This window comes from Leptopilina boulardi, unplaced genomic scaffold (genome assembly GCF_019393585.1).
Source record: "Leptopilina boulardi isolate dan_hultmark-lab unplaced genomic scaffold, ZJU_Lbou_2.1 LbouV2_325, whole genome shotgun sequence".
Lineage (NCBI taxonomy): Eukaryota > Metazoa > Arthropoda > Insecta > Hymenoptera > Figitidae > Leptopilina > Leptopilina boulardi.
The window spans coordinates 1434089-1454366 of record NW_026137891.1 but is presented as its reverse complement, the minus strand read 5'-3'; the positions used below and the strand labels follow the sequence as shown (position 1 = coordinate 1454366).

Here is a 20278-nt window from a genome sequence, read left to right as displayed (position 1 = left end):
CTAGCGAAATCCAACGATATGAACATTTTTATATACAAAGAGATAAAAATCTTTATTTATAACGATTCAATAAAAAAAAGAAAAAAAATTTACCGCCATGAAAAAAAAAGAGGAAATATTTTTATAAAAATTTTTAACACGAAAATAATACATTAATAAAATAATTTTCAAATATATAAATCTTTTATGATTGAAAATCAATAATTAATTATATTTAAGAAATAATAATATTTAAGCATTATTTTTGTAAAATGATAAAATTTTTATTCTAATTTAAGAATTTAAAAATATTTCCAATAATTGTTGTCAAATAGAATATTAAATTTCATGTCAATTACACAAATTAAATACAGTAATTTTAAGATTATATATAATTGAAAGCAATTTTACTTCTGCGACAATTTTAATATTATCTTCGATATTTTTTTTTTTTTTTAATCTATTATGGAAAATTTTTAATTTCTTTTGCACTAAATAAATTTTTTTGTAAAAACAAATAATTACTAAATATCAATCAAATTTAACTGAAAAAAAATAGTAAAAAATTTTTTCTAATTTGATTTAGAAATTTCATTAATTTTTAAAACAAATAATTATTCACAATTTCGAGATAAATAATTATGATTTATTCGAGAATTTTGAAGAAATTTTGAAAAAATACGGAAATTATCATAAAATTACTCAACTAAAATAGATCGCCTGAAAACATGCAACCAAACGTACCTCCACGTTCTTATTTCCTCTCTTTCTTTAAATATTTATTGAAAAATAAAATTTTTCTCAAAGGGAAAAAATTAATGGCTAATGCCATTAATAAAAATAATTTTTTTTTTCAAAATCTACTTGGAAATATATAAAATTTTTGCTCTGACTATAATTAAAAATATTCAACTATAAAACGAGTTACTAAATGTTAAATAATTCCAATAAATTTTAAACTTCAATTTATATTTTATATATAATAATTAATCGATTTTTTTTTTTAAAGTAAAGGACTAGTGACAGTATAATATTGGAATGACCTGTTAAATTCATATATAAAATCGAAATTGTAACGCTTTTGATATATTTTTGGATCGTAACCTAATTTAATGCTAAATTACTGTCTATATTTTCCCCTTTAAAATTATATAATAATAACATTTTAATAACGCTCAAAAGTTCAATGTACTCTAATCTCTAAATGTGAATTAATAAATATTTTAACTAATTTTAATTATTTGATAAAAATGCATGAATTATAAAAAAGAAATTCATAAATAAAATGTATCTAATTTAAAATTATTAAATTTTTTTTTACTGTAGCGAGAAAAAAAGGAAAATATATAAATAGAAAAAAAATGTACTTTACCTAAATGTCCATAACCGCTGATTCTCAGTACCTCAGGACTCTTGATATGTTGACGAAGAACTTCGATAACTTTGTAAAAATTTTTAAGTGGCAATGAAACATCGTATTTATAAGTGTAACCCTCATGCATAACGCCTTCAGCAATTCTCTCTCTTAGTGCCCACATATTCTAAAGAGACAAAAAAAAAAATTACAATTCAACAATTTTATCACCTTTATCACTAAATAAAAAAGAGAATTTTTTAATTAATTTTTATTTAAAAATTCACCTTTTTTTTACTTTTAATAATTAATTTTGGAATTATCCTAATTTATTTAATAAAATTAATTTTCCAAAAAAAAAAACAGAAAATAGAAACTGACCTTCATTTTAGATGGCTCTGACGACATGGTGCCATCGACAATAATTCCATTGTTCATTGCTTTTTCCACGAAATTCGTCAATTTTTCTTGATCGTGTACAAGTTGACTTCCAGCTGTTTCAATTAGCATGTAAAAATTATGACCATCGCCATTTGACGCTAAAGGATTTTGTAAACGAAGATACTTGGTGCATACCTCCAATGAAAGTCTGTCAATCATTTCACATGATGATAGAATTTCTCCCAATTCAGCTTTCGCTAAACAATATGTTTTTAATACACTATCAAAATTGTCCAATCCTATATTGAAACAAAAAAAATATTTCTTTTTAAAAAAAGAATCAAATAATAAAACTGATGTATAAAAATAAGACATTTTTTTAAAATTAGATATTTAATAATCTACAATAAAAAAATAGTTTCTTTGCGAAAATTATAAAAAAAACTGACCTAAAAAGGCAACGTTTGTTGCCTTTGGTAAAGGTGGACATTGAATGGCAACTTTCGTAACAATTCCCAAAGTTCCTTCTGAACCAATAAACAAATGTTTCATATGATAACCCGTATTGTCCTTTTTCAGAGTATTTAAACAATTAATAACTTCTCCATTAGCTTTTACCTAAACAAAAAAAAAAAAAATCGTTAATCCATATTAAAAAAATGATTCTATATAAAAATACAATTTAAGAGTCAAATCTCTTTTTGAAAATTTCTCTGTTTTTTTTTTAAATTTATTTTTAACTATAGTTAAAAATATTAATTAATAATAATAATTAATTATAATAATTATTTTTTTTTAAATTAAAATTTGATATTTTTTATGATTGCAAAACCGTTTTCTCTCATATAAATTAATTATATAATATTCTGTTTAATTTATAAATAAAAAAAAAAAAAAGCCTTACAGCCTCAAGACCAAGAATATTTCCATGCAGATTTCCGTATCTCAGTAGTCTCAAGCCACCAGCGTTGGTTGAAACGCAACCACCAATCAAACAACTACCCTTTGCTCCTAAATCTAGAGGCATAATTAAGCCCACTTTGTTCATATGCTCTTCCAAAGTTTCGAGAATACATCCCGCTTCGCAAACCACAACACCTAAACGTATTTCAAAATAAAATGAAATTCATCAAATTCTAAAGGCATATCATATATATAATACGGGGCATTCCATTTTCCTTTAAACATATATAATTTTCAACATTTTTTCTTATTTCATAAATAAGGAAACAGATTTTTTTTTATTTTTTTATTTGATAAATATTATGAAAGCGTTTAATAATAAAATTTTTTAATAATAATAATACACTGTAAAACGAGAGGTATTAATTTAATACCAACTTTAGGTACTAAATTGCCTTTTGGTTATCTATTTTAATACCTAAAATCGGTACTATTTTATTACCTTCTTTTTACAGTGTAAATTATTATTAACACAGAAAATTAAAAGGCATTAAAATAAGCTGCAACGCTTATTATTTTAATCCAATTTTGCTTATTTTAATCCATTTTGGTATTAAAATAAGCAAAAATGGATTAAAATAATAAGCGTTGCAGCTTATTTTAATACCTCATAATTTTCTGTGAACACTTTTTTTTAAAGTCCCGTATATAAATAAATAAATAAATAAAATAATATAATAGTAATAAAATAATATAATAATAATAATAATAATAATTTTTTTTAAATAAAAATTATTGCAATGGAAAAAATTAATTTGATAAATAAAAAAAAAAAAAAAATTTCAAGTGTAAATTTACAATGAAATGCCCCATATAGAAAGGAGTTAATTAAATCTCAAGTGACTTTCGTGCTAACCAGCCATTTCATCAGTGTTGATGATTTTGTTCATGAGGCGCATAGAGACAACAATCTCATCGAAAACTGGAACACTTCCGCCAACGAGACCAGTGTTTCCACTTTGTGGACAAACAGCCAGACGATTATTGTTACAAAATTTCAAAATTTCTGATACTTCTTCCACTGTTTTTGGCTTCAAGACAAGTCTACTGTTTCCTAAATGATTTTGTGAAATAATTAAAATTTTCAAAAATTATAAATAATTTATAAAAATAAAATATATAAAATAAAAAAATATAAATAAAATGGATAAATAAAAATTGTACGCTAAATTAAACTTTAAAAAAAGTACTACATTTAACTACACTCAGAGAAATGGTATATTTGTCTCCGAGCCTACTAACTCATTTATTTGTTGCAAATATATTTTATTTCATTGAAATAAAAAATTTATTTGAGGCAAAGAAAAATTTATTTCTGACAAATAAAACTTTTATTTACGCCAAATAAATAAGTTAGTAGGCTCTGAGACAAATATACGTTTATTTAACTCAAATATATTTTATTTGGTTCAAATAAAATATATTTGAATTAAATAAACGTATATTTTTCTCAGAGCCTACTAACATATTTATTTGGTGTAAATAAAAATTTTATTTAGCATAAATAAATTTTTCTTTAGTTTAAATAAATTTTTTATTCCAATGAAATAAAATATATTTGCAACAAATAAATGAGTTAGTAGGCTCTGAGACAAATATACTATTTCTCTGAGTGAAGAAATAATGTTAGAAATTAAAGAAAAAAAATTCTCTTATAAATTAATTTTTTTAATATAAATGCCTGCAATTCATTTTTTTTTTTGCCTATATATAAAAAAATGAAATATTTAAATTTAAAATTATTTAATTTTCTTTAACTATTGACTACTTTTATAAAAATTCGAATATACCAAGTGAAATGATTTATTTGAATCAAATAAAATATATTTGAGTTAAATATTAGTCTCGCAGCACCAACTAGACTTTTTATTTGTTTTAAATAAAAATTTTATTCAATATAAATAAAATATATATATATTTGAGCATTATTGAGCCAAATAAAATTTATTTCAAACAAATAAAAAGTTTATAGTTGGTGCTGAGACAAATATATCTTTTTTCTGGGTGTAAAAATTCAAATTTTTATCATAAATTTAACTTCTCTAAAAAGTGATGATTTAATTATATTTTGTATTTTAATATTTGTAATATACATATTCTATTTTTCTGTTCTATTTCTATACATATAATCAGGTCACTTTATATATCTACTATTTTTATATTCTTTAATCCTTCATACTATTTTCACATTCTTGTTCATTTAAATATTTTATTTGTTTTTTCTCCCAATTTTTCAAACCCTTACACTGAAAAAAAAATTCAATTCAAATTTCAAAATATAATGTATATATATGATTTAAAAAATTTTATTTTCTTGAATCAAATAATTTTTATTTCAATATTAAATAAACTTATTTGAACCAATATTTTATGTATATTTAAAATATACCATTTAATTTGATAAAAATTAATTTTATTTGTATAATAATAATTATTAAATTTATAAATAATAATAAACAAAAATTAATTATTATTAAATTATTAAATAATAATAATTAATAACAAAAAATTATTTACAAATAAATATTTATTTGATAATATTTAAGTAACAGAGTATTATTTATTATATTCACGCAAAAAAAAACTTCGCCTGGAAGAGCGATAAGTTTCTCTGGAATAGCGATATATTTCTCTAGAATAGCAAAAACTTTCGCTGTTTTAGTGAAAGACATCGTTGTTCTAAAGATTTTTTTTGCAGGTTATTATTATTTGAATTAAATACATTTGTAGTTTTCTAACTAAAATATTTTTTACCTCTTTTATACCCCAGCTTCCTTTATATAATTTCAATTTTTTTTTGAAATTTTTTAATTCATTGTAAAATATTTTAATTAAAAATTTTTTTTTTATTGATATATATATATTTTTTTTTATTAAAATGTCAATAATTATTTTCTTTTTTTCTATTTGGATGTGAAATAAAATTTTTGTCCCACTTACCCCTGACCATTTTGACCCAGTCAATGTTATAGCCTTCACATTCTTCCGGATCTGTGATGACTCTATTCTCTTCGAGAAGATTCTTGAAAAAGTTGACATGACTTTCAGTCAATGTGGCGTAAGGTCCTCGCTCCACTTTATACCTGACTGATGTTAGTTCAGGCTTTGCACTCGATGAATTACGAGTCACCACGTAACTTGATTTTCTACCAAGTCGATTGCAAGTGCGAAACGCGAAGCCTATCATTGTTTAAGATCTGAAACAGTAAAAAAAAAAAAAAAAAGGAAACATTGAAAATTGAAATCGCATTTCAAAAAATAAACATCATTTCTCTCATTTTACAATTTTAATTATTTTGACATTGATAAAAAAAATTTATTTTCTAGTTCAATCGATATTTTTAATACAAAAATATATTTAAGACTTTTTTTTCATACCAATCAATTCTATAAAAAAAAAAAAATTACTATACAAAATAATAATTAAAACATTAATTTGATTTTTCAGCAGCACTGAAAAAAATTTTATATTTGATTCAAAATAATTATTACACCCAGAGAAATGATTTATTTGAACCAAATAAAATATATATTTGAATTAAATAAACGTATATTTGTCTCAGAGCCTACTAACTTATTTATTTGGCGTAAATAAAAATTTTATTTGTCAGAAATAAATTTTTCTTTGGCTCAAATAAATTTTTTATTTCAATGAAATGAAATATATTTGCAACAAATAAATGAGTTAGTAGGCTCGGAGACAAATATACCATTTCTCTGAGTGTATATGAATCAAATAAACCGAGAATTAAACTATATTTGAAACAGTAATTTATGTACTTGAAGCAAATAAAATTTAATTGATAAAAATTATTTGTTTCAAAGAAATATTTATTCGACAATACTATCTCAAAGAAATAGTATATTTATTTGTTGTAAATATATTTTATTTCATTTGAATAAAAAATTTATTTAAATTAAAAAAAAATTTATTTATGACAAATAAAATTTTTATTTACACCAAATAAATAAGTTAGTAGGCTCTGAGAAAAATATACGTTTATTTAATTCAAATATATTTTGTTTGATTCAAATAAATCATTTGTAGTCAACACCCAGAGAAATGTTTTAATTGAAACAAATATAATATATATTTGAGTTAAATAAACGCTATATTTGTATATACCTAGATCAGCGATATGTTTTACTAAAACAACAAAAGTTTTCGGTATTTTAGAGAAATATATCACTGTTCCAGAAAAATTTATCGCTGTTCTAGGTGAAAATTTTTTTGCGTGTATAACTTTTTTATTTGGTGTAAATAAAAATTTTACTTATAAAATAAAATTTTTATTTAAATTAAATAAATTTGGCTCTGAGACAAATATATATATATATATATATAATCGAATACTTCATCGAGAGAAAAGATATATATATATATATATATATATCTTTTCTCTCGATGAAGTATTCGATTATTTGAATCAAATAAATTTTTTAATTATCTAATTAAATAAAAAATTTGCTCCTTATTGCACGATAAAAAAATATAATTTGGAAAATAAAATTTTGACTTGAAATACTGAGAAATTTTCAAAAGATGAAATCACCTATGGTGCTTAGTTGTTTTTCAAGTTGTGAAAGCATTCAACTTATAGTTTCCACCTATATACCTAAGTCGTCTTTTAGACGACTGGTTTTAAAAATGGATCCTAAATATACTATAACGGAAGGTCTGGTGAGATTTTACGGCGGTAACGCCTACAAAATTCTATATATCGTGTCGCGTCGGTTTAAAGTTAAAAAGGGAAAGAGAAAAAGAGACATGGAAGATTTTAACTTTTCCATTTTTGTGAAAATCTCTTTCTCTCTCTCTCTCTAACGTTCTGACCTGAGAAAAATGTAAAAATGGATGAGGGTCCACAGGACATGACACTTTGCGTCTCTTCTTTCATTTGTATAACTTTTTTTTTAGGGTGTTTATAATCTATAATCTTCTTTCATGCTATATTAGCATAGTTTTTAGTATATTTAATGCCATATATACATAGTTTGGAGTAATTTAATAATTTTTAATATACACCGAAAAAGAAAATATATTTTTATTCATTTAAAGAAATCTGTTTCTTTGCGACTATTTTTTTAATTAAAAAAAAAATTTGTTTACAAAAAAATTTACAGTTTTTGAAAGAACTATTTCATTGACTCTATCAATGTAAAAATTTCTTTGTTTTCAATATTTTTGCTAGAAAAAAAAAATTTCTTTAAATCAAAGAAACTTTCTTTTAATTCAAAATTTATTGCAAAGAAAATTCTATATTGAATGCAAAAAAAACAGATTTCTTTAAATTAACATCTTTTTTCTGCATGTACAAATTGAATTTACTTCCTATTGACGTATGGTAAAAGGGACTTTAGAAACAAAAAATTATAGGTTATGTTTTGAAATGAAAATACACAAAGAGGATCTTAATGCAAACAAATGATCTTCATTATATATATCTAAAATAATCAATAATCAATTTTGATATTACAGAAACAAAAAGATTTAAACAAGGTAAAACTGTAACATAACCTATAAATTTTTGCTTCTAAGGTCCTTTTCACCCCGTCAGGACAAATAAATATTATATATATATTTATATAAGTAAATTATATCTGACACTCCAGGAGAGAAACTATAGCTTACGTGAAGAAAATTTTAGGTTATGTTTAGTGATAAAAATCGCAAACATAACCTAAATTTTTTTTTTGAGTCCCTTCTCTCGTGGGGCTATTTGTATAAATAAATATATAAATTAGAATATAATATATAACATCAAAAAGTACCTATATATAATTTAGGCAAATTTTAAGAAAGTGGAATTTGATAGATTTTGCGAATACCTAAAAGACCCATAATTCTTTGCGTTCGAGGTTCCCAAAAAAAATAAAAGAAACATATTGTACACCTAGGTACGCGTGCAGACTTCAAAGCAGCTGCCAATGACCTTGACTCCCTTCATCTTTCCTCTCACCCGTAATGTTTCAGACTCATGGGGAAACGAGTCGGTGTATTGGCCTCAAGGATTTGATAGGTTCTCTCTCTACCGTTCCGGTGGCAAGCCGCGAATCGTTTCTTTATAGTCACAGGGAAGAATGACGATACACCAAAATTTCTGGCAAAAAGGCAACTTCTTTCCTTTTTTTTTTTTTTTTTTCTATTCTTCCCTCTTCGCCACTTTTTTCTTCTCTCCCTCATTCTCCCTTTTTTCTCCTCGTTTCTTGTTCTTTTTTTTCGAGTTTTTGAATATTTTTTGGCAAATCCATTTTTTTTCACCCATTCTTTTTTTTTTTTTTACTTTTTCATGTACAACTTGTCCTTCGGCAACTTTCTGTCAAACACGATTTATTTGTATACAATTTTAACGAGAGAAAAAAAAATGTCAAAAATTTTATTGACCTTTATTTTTGAGACAAATAAAATTTATTTCAAGCAAATAAAAATTTATTTGAAGCTAATAATAAAATATTAAGAGCCTAATATATGATTTAAATAAAAAAAAATTTATCGCACAAATAACATTTTATTTAGCGCAAATAAAATATATTTGAAGCAAGTAAATATTACACTGTGAAAACTGGCCGTCTTAAGAGCACAGAAAATTAAAAGGCATTAAAATAAGCTGCAACGCTTACACAGAAAATTAAAAGGCATTAAAATAAGCTGCAACGCTTCTTATTTTAATCTAATTTTGCTTATTTTAATCCATTTTGGTATTAAAATAAGCAAAATTGGATTAAAATAAGAAGCGTTGCAGCTTATTTTAATGCCTTTTAATTTTCTGTGTATTATTTTAATCCAATTTTCCTTATTTTAATACCAAAATGGATTAATATAAGCAAAATTGGATTAAAATAAGAAGCGTTGTAGCTTATTTTGATGCCTTTTAATTTTCTGTGTTTGTTAACCAAATATTTATTTGTTTCAAATAAAATTTGGTTTAAATAAACATTTTATTTGCTATTCTCTAAGATTAGTAAAAAATAACTATAATTCGAAAACAAGAAGTAAATTTCTACTCTCTAAATCTGAATTAGTAAAAATGTTTACTAATTTGAATTAGTGACTCACTTCTTGCTTCTGAATTAGTAAAATGTTACTAATTATTAGTAAATTTAACTAACAATTAGTAAAATTTAACTAATTCTAAAGTAGAAAGTGAGTCACTAATTTAAATTAGTAAACATTTTTACTAATTCAGATTTAGAGAGTACTAATTTGAATTATAGTTACTCACTTTTTGCTTCTGAATTAGTAAAATTTTACTAATTATCAGTAACTTTTACTAACAATTAGTAAAATTTAACTAATTATCAGTAACTTTTACTAACAATTAGTAAAATTTAACTAATTCTAAAGTAGAAAGTGAGTCACTAATTTAAATTAGTAAACATTTTTACTAATTCAGATTTAGAGAGTACTAATTTGAATTATAGTTACTCACTTTTTGCTTCTGAATTAGTAAAATTTTACTAATTATCAGTAACTTTTACTAACAATTAGTAAAATTTAACTAATTCTAAAGCAAAAAGTGAGTCACTTATTTAAATAAGTAAACATTTTTACTAATTCAAATTTAGAGAGCAAATTTTTTTCAGTGTAATTATTTTTATTTTTTTTACTAAAAATCAGTTATTTTTAATTGCTGAAGCAAAAAGTGAGCCACGATTTTACTAAATAATTAATTACATTTCACTAATTTTAATTTAAAGAGTAAATAAAAGTTTATTATTGTGTGGTTAAGTTAATTTTTTTTTATCTGAAACAATTAAAGAGTTATAAAACTTTTGCAGTGTATATAGTCTCTGAGACAAAACTATCTTTTGTAAAGTCAGAATCGTTAAAAAAAATTAAAGTCATCTTCTATTATTATAATAATAAATAAATAATAATAAAGATTGTAATAAATAATCTTTGAGAGAATGTAAAATTCTAAATAATGAAAAAAAAGAAATTCTTTTATTGTTGCTATTGAAAGAAAGGAAATACATAATAAAGAATCATTTTGCCAAAGAAACTGAAATTTCACTTTCCTTTATGGCGAAATTCTTGACCCCGCAACAGTCAACTGGGCACCATATGCAAAACTCATGTGCTCAACATATGTTACAGTTTTATGCAATAATTTCCAAGAAAACCCCAAAGTCTAATTTTCTCAAAAGAGGGGAAAAAAGGGAAAATTTATTCAATTTTAAAAACGCAGATAATCGCAATCTTTTTTACAAAATATATTGAAAAATATTCCGTTACTTTAATAAACATTTATTTGTTACAAATAAATTTTTATTTGCGCCAAATAAATCAGTTGAGACAAATATATATGTTTATACTTCATTGAAATATATTTGGTTCAAATAAAACGTTTCTTTGGGTGCATTTATTCAATTATATAGAAATCATAAAAAAATGAGAAAATTTTTTTGGATTTTATACAATCTTGAAGAAAGGTGTTTTGCTTTTGGTTATAGAGATTCGTGTTGCAATGAGACAAACCTTTTGCAGATTCTCTCTCTCTGCCCCTGTCTTTGCAACCCTCATGTTCACGCACAAGGGTAACTGTCTGATCCAGCCGACTGCAGTGATAGGATAGAATAGAGGGGTGAACGTAAAGGGAGCTCGAATTATTATAGATTTATGGAGTTAATATAGTACGGACACCCTATATTCCCTTCAGGGCGTTAATTATACACAGACTGTTTTGTTAAATATCTCTTTTTTTTAGAGTTTCATTTTTTTCGCTGTGTTTAAATTTTCTCTGAAAAAAAAAAAATTTTTTGTCTTCAAAAAGAAAAAAATAGAGAAATATTCATTCAAATTACTTTAATTAAGAGTATAGCGCGCACTTTAAAAGTTTTTGCTATAAAAGAAAGTGGTAAAGATTATAAAAGCAAAGGGTGCAAAATCCCATCTCTTTAAAAGGTATATACTAATTATTCCTAAGCCTTCAACTCTAGAATGATGCAAATTTATCAGTAAAATTTCAAGACATTTACAAAACTTCTGATGAACCTATGTAGTATATATAAATTTACATAGATTTTTCTTATATATTTCCAGTGTTTTGAAAATTTAATTCCCTCTTTATTTCTTTAAAAAAAAATTGAATATTTTTATATTTAATTATTCATAATTAAATATTTATAATTAATTAATTAATTATTTATAAATATATATTTATAATACATTATTTATAAATAAATATTTATAATTAATTATTTAATCTTTCATATATAATTAAAAATACTTTTCTTATACAAAGAAAATATGACCTAGAAAGTTTCTTTCTCAATTTTAATTTTTCCTGAAATCCTGACATATATGACGCTGATATAAAGTTTTTGAAAAAAAAACAAGGAAGCATAAAAAGACACATCAATGTTTGCCAAGAAATTTCAAAGGAGAGAACATTTTTGCAATGAATAGCATCGCTTTATATAAAGCAGGACGTTTGGCTAAATTTACAGACAAGTTTTCTAGTATATATAGTGCCAAAAAATTTTTTTTTTTTTCTGTAATAGACAAATTGGATACCATTTATTTCATCAAGACCAAATTTTTTCAATTGCAAAACCTTTCAAAAATTTTTATATTTATAAATTAATTATATCTCTGACCTCTGAAAATTATTGTCTCTAAATAGAATTTTTATAGGTACGAAAAATACTAACTAACGAATTTTTATTTCTATAATTAAATTATATATATACACTCAGAGAAATGGTATATTTGTCTCCGAGCCTACTAACTCATTTATTTGTTGCAAATATATTTTATTTCATTGAAATAAAAAATTTATTTGAGGCAAAGAAAAATTTATTTCTGACAAATAAAACTTTTATTTACGCCAAATAAATAAGTTAGTAGGCTCTGAGACAAATATACGTTTATTGAACTCAAATATATTTTATTTGGTTCAAATAAATCATTTCTCTGCGTGTAATACCCAGAAAAATCTTTTATTTCGGACAAATAAAATTTATATTTGAGGTAAATAAAATTTATTTGAATCAAATAAAAATTGTCTCAACTCTCTAAATCTGAATTAGTAAAAATGTTTACTAATTTGAATTAGTGACTCACTTTTTGATTCTGAATTAGTTAAATTTTACTAATTGTTAGTAAAAGTTACTAACAATTAGTAAAATTTAACTAATTATAAAGCAAAAATAAGTGAGTCACTAATTTAAATTAGTAAACATTTTTACTAATTCAAATTTAAAGAGAAAGTTTTATAACTTTTTATTTGTTTCAGATAAAAAAACAAATTAACTTAGCACACAATAATAAACTTTTATTTACTCTTTAAATTAAAATTAGTGAAATGTAATTAATTATTTAGTAAAATCGTGGCTCACTTTTTGCTTCAGCAATTAAAAATAACTGATTTTTAGTAAAAAAAATAAAAATAATTACACTGAAAAAAATTTGCTCTCTAAATCTGAATTAGTAAAAATGTTTACTAATTTAAATTAGTGACTCACTTTTTGCTTTAGAATTAGTTAAATTTTACTAATTCAGAAGCAAAAAGTGAGTCACTAATTCAAATTAGTAAACATTTTTACTAATTCAGATTTAGAGAGTAAACATTTTACTAATTCAGATTTTAAGAGAGTGATTCAAATACTTGATTATTTGACTATTATCAAATAAATATATTTACTTGAACCAAATAATTTTTATTTGAATTAAATAAATTGTATTTGAACCAATAATTTTTGTATTTGAAACAAATCTCAAATAATAATTATTCAACAAAAATAAATATTTGATAATAATCAAGTAACCGATTTATTTACGCCAAATATATAAAAAAGTTATTAGGCTCTGCGAGACAAATATACACGTTTATTTAACTCAAATATATTATATTTGTTTCAAATGAAACATTTCTCTGAATGTGATTAGTACTCTCTAAATCTAAATTAGTAAAAATATTTACTAATTTGAATTAGTGACTAACTTTTTGCTTCTGAATTAGTTAAATTTTACTAATTGTTAGTAAAAGTTACTAATAATTAGTAAAATTTTACTAATTCAGAAGCAAAAAATGAGTCACTAATTCAAATTAGTAAACATTTTTACTAATTCAGATTTAGAGAGTAGAAATTTACTTCTTGTTTTCGAATTATATAGTTATTTTTTACTTATTTTAGAGAATAGCAAATAAAATGTTTATTTAAACCAAATTTTATTTGAAACAAATAAATATTGGGTTACTCTCTAAATCTGAATTAGTAAAAATGTTTACTAATTTGAATTAGTGACTCACTTTTTGCTTCTGAATTAGTAAAATTTTACTAATTATTAGTAACTTTTACTATCAATTAGTAAAATTTAACTAATTCAGAAGCAAAAAGTGAGTCACTAATTCAAATTAGTAAACATTTTTACTAATTCAGATTTAGAGAGTAACAAACACAGAAAAATAAAAGGCATTAAAATAAGCTGCAACGCTTATTATTTTAATCTATAATTTTGCTTATTTTAATCCATTTTGGTATTAAAATAAGCAAAATTGGATTAAAATAATGAGCGTTGCAGCTTATTTTAATACCTTATAATTTTCTGTGAATATATATAAATAGTAAAACTTTGATTATTTTAGAGATTATAATTAAAATTATAATTATAAGTAAAAATTAAGTGAAAAAATTGTATTTTATAACGAGAAGAAGAAAAAAAAAAAAGAGTTATTTTTTTCAGAAAGCGCATTTAATTAGCGATGCATTGATGCAGCCACTGTATTTCGCGTGTTAATGGTAATATTGTGCGAGGCGCCGGAACGTAAGAAAAGAGCCGGCAATTACGTAAATTGCACCACGTGCACGTCAATCCCCACCACTCGTTGACTCCACCCCGGACGAGAGGAGCTATCCACTCAATTGCTAGCAGGTCACTCGTCCACGTTATGTATACAAACTATACATAAAATAGTACAAATACACATATTCTCCAACATATATATATTAACACACACATGTAAATATATTTTAGAGCCACATTCATGAAGAGCATTTTACGATATCTCTATATACATTATAGCACGTGCTCAATTTCCCCTTGCATATACATACATACAAACAATATATATATACGAATATGGAAGGCGCGCAGCATCTTTCACCAGTACCACTACTTTCAAGAATCCCTCTCAACTACATTATCACTGGAGTATGCGTGATATTTCCCCTTCCTTATCAGAAATTTCTCCCACAGAGCAAGTCCATCTGAGAGAGATAGAGAGGACAAGAGAGAAAGAGAGTTGCGCACGCAAGGAATTGTGCTAATCACATTTTATCAGATAGTCTCTACTATATATATATCAAGCTTTAAACGAAGATCGAAGAAAAAGCACGTGAACCGTTGAGAATTTCGCACATGCGCCAAATCCCCTCCACTACTTGAAAGTTCTACATATATATAGTATAGAGAGAGAGAACACTTGTTTTTATCCTTCAAGATTCAAATTTTCCTTTACTTGCGCCGCGAGAGAGAGGTCTTAAATCTAACAATCAATTGTTAATATATTGCGATTTATAATTAAACCGTGAGGTTTTTTTTTTTTTTTTTTTTTTTTAATATCAGTGTTCCAATTCACGATATTGAAAATAACTTTTATATTAAAATACGAGCATTGAAATGCAATGAGAACGGAAATATAAAAGTCTCACGAGTTATTTAAAAATAGTCAACCTGGGGGTCATAAATCACTTAATGATTACAATTTTAAAGTGTGGAGAGACTCGAATTATTTTAAAACAATTTTTATAAAAGTCGAGAGTAATAATAAAGAATAAAAGTTTATATTTTGCATTTTTATATCCGTTATGCGACTATTTTATCCCAACATTTTAATGTGCCAGCTATATAATTATTATTATAATTATTCACTGAAAAAAGGGTTTGGTATTCACAACCAAACGTTTGGTTGGTATTTATAAGCAACCAAAATTTTTTTGTTGAATCAACAAAATTTTGGTTGTCCCAATAAAACTTTAGTTAGGACAACAAAAATCCTTTTTTTCTAACTTTGGTTGTGTCAAACAAATTTTGGTTGAAACAATTCAAATTTTGTTGATTCAACAAAAAAATTTTGGTTGCTTAAATACCAACCAAACGTTTGGTTGTCAATACTAAACTCTTTTTTCAGTGTTATAATAATAGCTAAAATATAAAAAATAAGAAAAATTAGCAATCTAGCGTTTGAGACGAGGGGGAATTTACTCAGGTAGTCAAGTGTACACTCATCCTGTAATACTCGTGTAATACCTGGTAATACCGTGTAATACCTTGTAATAATGCCGTATTACGGTGCTGTAATAACGCAAAAATCTCTGTAATACCGTGTAATACTCTGTAATAACGTGTAATACTTAGTAATACGGGTAATATGAGGTGTAATACCGGTAGTCAAGTGTACACGTTTTTAAGTAGTAAATTCCCCCTCGGTTTGAGACATATATATATATATATATAATATATATTTGGTAAAGGTATATATATTCCAACGCGCGCACACGTGTGCCATACATGCAACACGTGCATAAGTCGATCAAATTTTAGGCGAAATGTCGTCAAGTATAATGATTGAATTTTATGGTTACATTTCTTAAATCTACTGAATTAGTAAAAAAGTTTACTAATTTGAATATAGTACTCACTTTTTGCTTCTCAATTAGTGAAATTTTACTAAATATTAGTAACTTTTACTATTAATTAGTAAAATTTAACTAATTCTAAATCAAAAAGTGAGTCACTAATTTAAATTAGTAAACTATTTTACCAATTCAGATTTAGAGAGTATGAGAAAAATTTAGAAGTATACTTCTAAATTTTTATATAAACGAAGAAAAATACATATTTGATGGCTAATTTTTAGTTGTATAGCTAATAATTAAATGTCACAGCAAATATTGGCAAAAGTAGCTAAATATTAGCTACGGTAACTAAATAATAGCAAAGGCAGCAAAAAATTAGCTGAGCTAACTAAATATTAGCAAAGGTAGCAAAAAAAATAGCTGAGATAACTAAATATTAGCAAAGGCAGAAAAAAATTAGCTGAGGTAACTAAATATTAGCAAAGGTAGAAAAACATTAAACTATGGTTGCTAAATATTATCAAAGGTAGCAAAAAAAGTAGCTGAGGTAACTAAATACTAGCAAAGGTAAAAAAAAGATTAGCTTAGATAAAGTAAATATTGGCAAAGGTAGAAAAAAATTAGCTAAGGTAACTAAATATGGGCATGAAAAAATTTAACTAAGACAGCTAAATATTAGCAAAGGTAGCAAAAAAATTAGCTGAGGTAACTAAATATTGGCAAAGGTAGAAAAAATTTAACTAAAATAGCTAAATATTAGCAAAGGTAGCAAAAAATTGGCTAAGGTAACTAAATACTTAAAAAAGAAGATAAATATTAGCTAAGGTAACTAAATATTAGCAAAGGCAGCAAAAAATTAGCTGAGGTAACTAAATATTATCAAAGGTAGCAAAAAATTGGCTAAGGTAACTAAATATTAGCAAAGGGAGCAAAAAATTAGCTGAGGTAACTACATTTTAGCAAAGGTAGGAACAAAATTAGCTAAGATAACTATAAATATTGCACTCAGAGAAATGGTATATTTGTCTCGGAGCCTACTAACTCATTTATTTGTTGCAAATATATTTTATTTCATTGAAATAAAAAATTTATTTGAGGCAAAGAAAAATTTATTTCTGACAAATAAAACTTTTATTTACGCCAAATAAATAAGTTAGTAGGCTCTGAGACAAATATACGTTTATTTAACTCAAATATATTTTATTTGGTTCAAATAAATCATTTTTCTGCGTGTGGCAAAGGTATAGAAAAAATTTAACTAAAATAGCTAAATATTAGCAAAGGTAGCAAAAAAATTAGTTGAGATAATTAAATACTAGCAGAGACAGCTAAATATTAGCTCAGGTAATAATTAAATTCAGTCTAATTAGAAAAAGCTAGTGAATCCTAACCTTACTTTTATATCTAATCGACATGCCATTTCATTCAGCGCATCATATATATTTATGTGAGCTGAAATTCTTTCCGTAGGGTCAAATTTCAATTTACTTCCATATCCCTCTGCATATTCTGATATAGACTTCACATTTTCAACACTTCGACAAAATTATAAAGAAAAAATTTTTTTCAACTTTTGCTTATTTTATAACCTATAAATATTTTATTTGAAACAAATAAAATTTCTTTGACTCAAATAAAGATATATTTGTCTTAGAGCCTATTAAATTATTTTATTTGTTTCAAAAATTTTCTATAACACAAATAAATATTTGTCAAATGAAATTTTTATTTTTAAAAATTAAAATTTCATTTGATACAAATAAGTATTTATTTGACCGACAAATATATATATATATTTCTCTGGATGTAATCTACTTTTATAAAAGCAGAAACTAAATACAAACAGAGAATATATACGAAATAAATATAACAATGCTATTAGCGTTTAAAATGAAAAGGGAGGCAAAGAGAGATAAAAAAGACAATGACAAACGACCAAAGAAACCAATTGTCATTGTCCACGAATTTTTATATATAATTTATGTAGTACATAGAACTATAAAATAAAACCTCTTTTATAAAACTTTGAACAATTTTTTTTTTTCCCTAAACGAATTATAAAAAAAACAATTATTGAAAAGTTTTATTCTAGGATTCAAAGATTTAAAACGATTATAAGAAGATATGGAGCTATTAGTAATGATGAATGATGGAGGATGGTAGAGAGAGAGAGAGAAAAAAACATGGGAATGGGGGTCCCTCTGTTGCGCTATATCCCCTTCGCTCAGTCCTCTTATTAAAGGCCACCCACATTCGGGACGCAGTGTATAGTAGTCGCAGGGACGCGGCTCCTACATGTATTGCCTAATTGGTGTATCCAGCAAGTGGTTGTTTCGTGTGTATTAAACCCACCCTTTTGTTATTATAATGGACTTATTAACCCACCTTTCGACACTCTCCATAGAAAATTACATTATCACCATATCTTTATAATACTTTATTTACAATCACACTTCTTTAAAAATTTCAATTAAATTCTTTATATTCCTCTCTAATACATAATTATAGAATAATTTTAATTATTTTTACTTTCTTAGAGAGAGAAAATATATATATTTATCTCAGAGACAAATAATTTTTTATATTTGTTTCAAATAAAAAAAAATTTAATTTTAATTTTATCTAAATATAAAATAAATAATAATCAAAAAAAATTATTTGATTTAAATAATTTCGGTTACTTATCAATTATCAAATATATATTTATTTGTATTAAATAATTATATATTATTTGTGTGAATTAAATAATTATAGTATTTATTGCATTTATTAATTAATAAGTATTAATTCATTATTTATTTATTTCAAATTATATTGATTCAAATATAGTTTATTTAATTCAAAAATAAAATTTATTTGATTTCAGTAAATATATTTATATTTGACAATAAGTAATCTATTATTTGAATCAAATATAATGTTTTTTTCAGTTACTCTTCAGAATAAAAAGAAAGTTATATATGTGTCATATAAATATTGATTATAGAAAAATAATTCTAGCTTTTGAAAGTTGAAAATATTATATATAGCAATTCAATTTCTATATATAGAATAGATTATATAATTTGAATATTATAATATATTTTCATCAAATTTATAAGTGATTCTATAAACACAGAAAATTAAAAGGCATTAAAATAAGCTGCAACGCTTATTATTTTAATCCAATTTTGCTTATTTTAATCCATTTTGGTATTAAAATAAGCAAAATTGGATTAAAATAAATAAGCGTTGCAGCTTATTTTAATGCCTTTTAATTTTCTGTGAAATTATTATAAAATCATGAAATTCCAGACTAATTTTTAAAAAAATTTTCAATAAAAATTTAGTAAAAGAAAATAATGGTAAATAATATTATATATATAGCAACAGAACTAATTAATTTTCACTAATTTTGTAAACCTCAGAGAAATGATTTATTTGAACCAAATAAATTAATATATTTGTGTTATAAATAAATTTATATTTGTCTCAGAGCCTACTAACATTATTTATTTGGCGTAAATAAAAATTTTATTTGTCATAAATAAATTTTTCTTTAGCTCAAATAAATTTTTCTTTTACTCGCACTCTCTAAATTTGAATTAGCAAAACTGTTTACTAATTTAAATTAGTGACTCACTTTTTGCTTTAGAATTAGTTAAATTTTACTAATTGTTAGTACAAGTTACTGATAATTAGTAAAATTTTACTAATTGAGAAGCAAAAAGTGAGTCACTATAATTCAAATTAGTAAACTGTTTTACTAATTCAGATTTAGAGAGCAAATAAATTTTCGATTTAAATGAAATAAAATATATTTGCAACAAATATAAATGAATTAGTTAGGCTCGGAGACAATTTCTGAGTGTAATATTTAGTAATTTTACGTAAGTTGAAAAGTGACAAAAAAATGGCTAAAAATTAGTTAACAATTTGAATTAGTAGACGAATTTTTACTTATATTCAATGAAGAAAATTTCCATTGAATTTATACTACCATAAGCATAATTATTCTTGGAGAGCGAACTTGACTAT

The 20278-nt window shown here is 24.1% G+C and overlaps 1 protein-coding gene across 4 annotated transcripts in view; it reads right to left on the bottom strand.

The window, feature by feature from the left end:
- LOC127284750 (uncharacterized) overlaps positions 1 to 20278 on the bottom strand; it is a 103313-nt gene that overhangs the window by 66182 nt on the left and 16853 nt on the right. For all 4 annotated transcript variants that reach the window (XR_007843521.1, XR_007843520.1, XR_007843522.1 and 1 more), the window contains exons 2-7: positions 5618 to 5874; positions 3534 to 3731; positions 2619 to 2812; positions 2164 to 2332; positions 1715 to 2013; positions 1352 to 1520 (exon numbers count right to left, since the gene is read on the bottom strand). The gene's annotated coding sequence lies outside the window, so the exon portion shown is untranslated. The remainder of the gene's footprint in view (positions 1 to 1351; positions 1521 to 1714; positions 2014 to 2163; positions 2333 to 2618; positions 2813 to 3533; positions 3732 to 5617; positions 5875 to 20278) is intronic.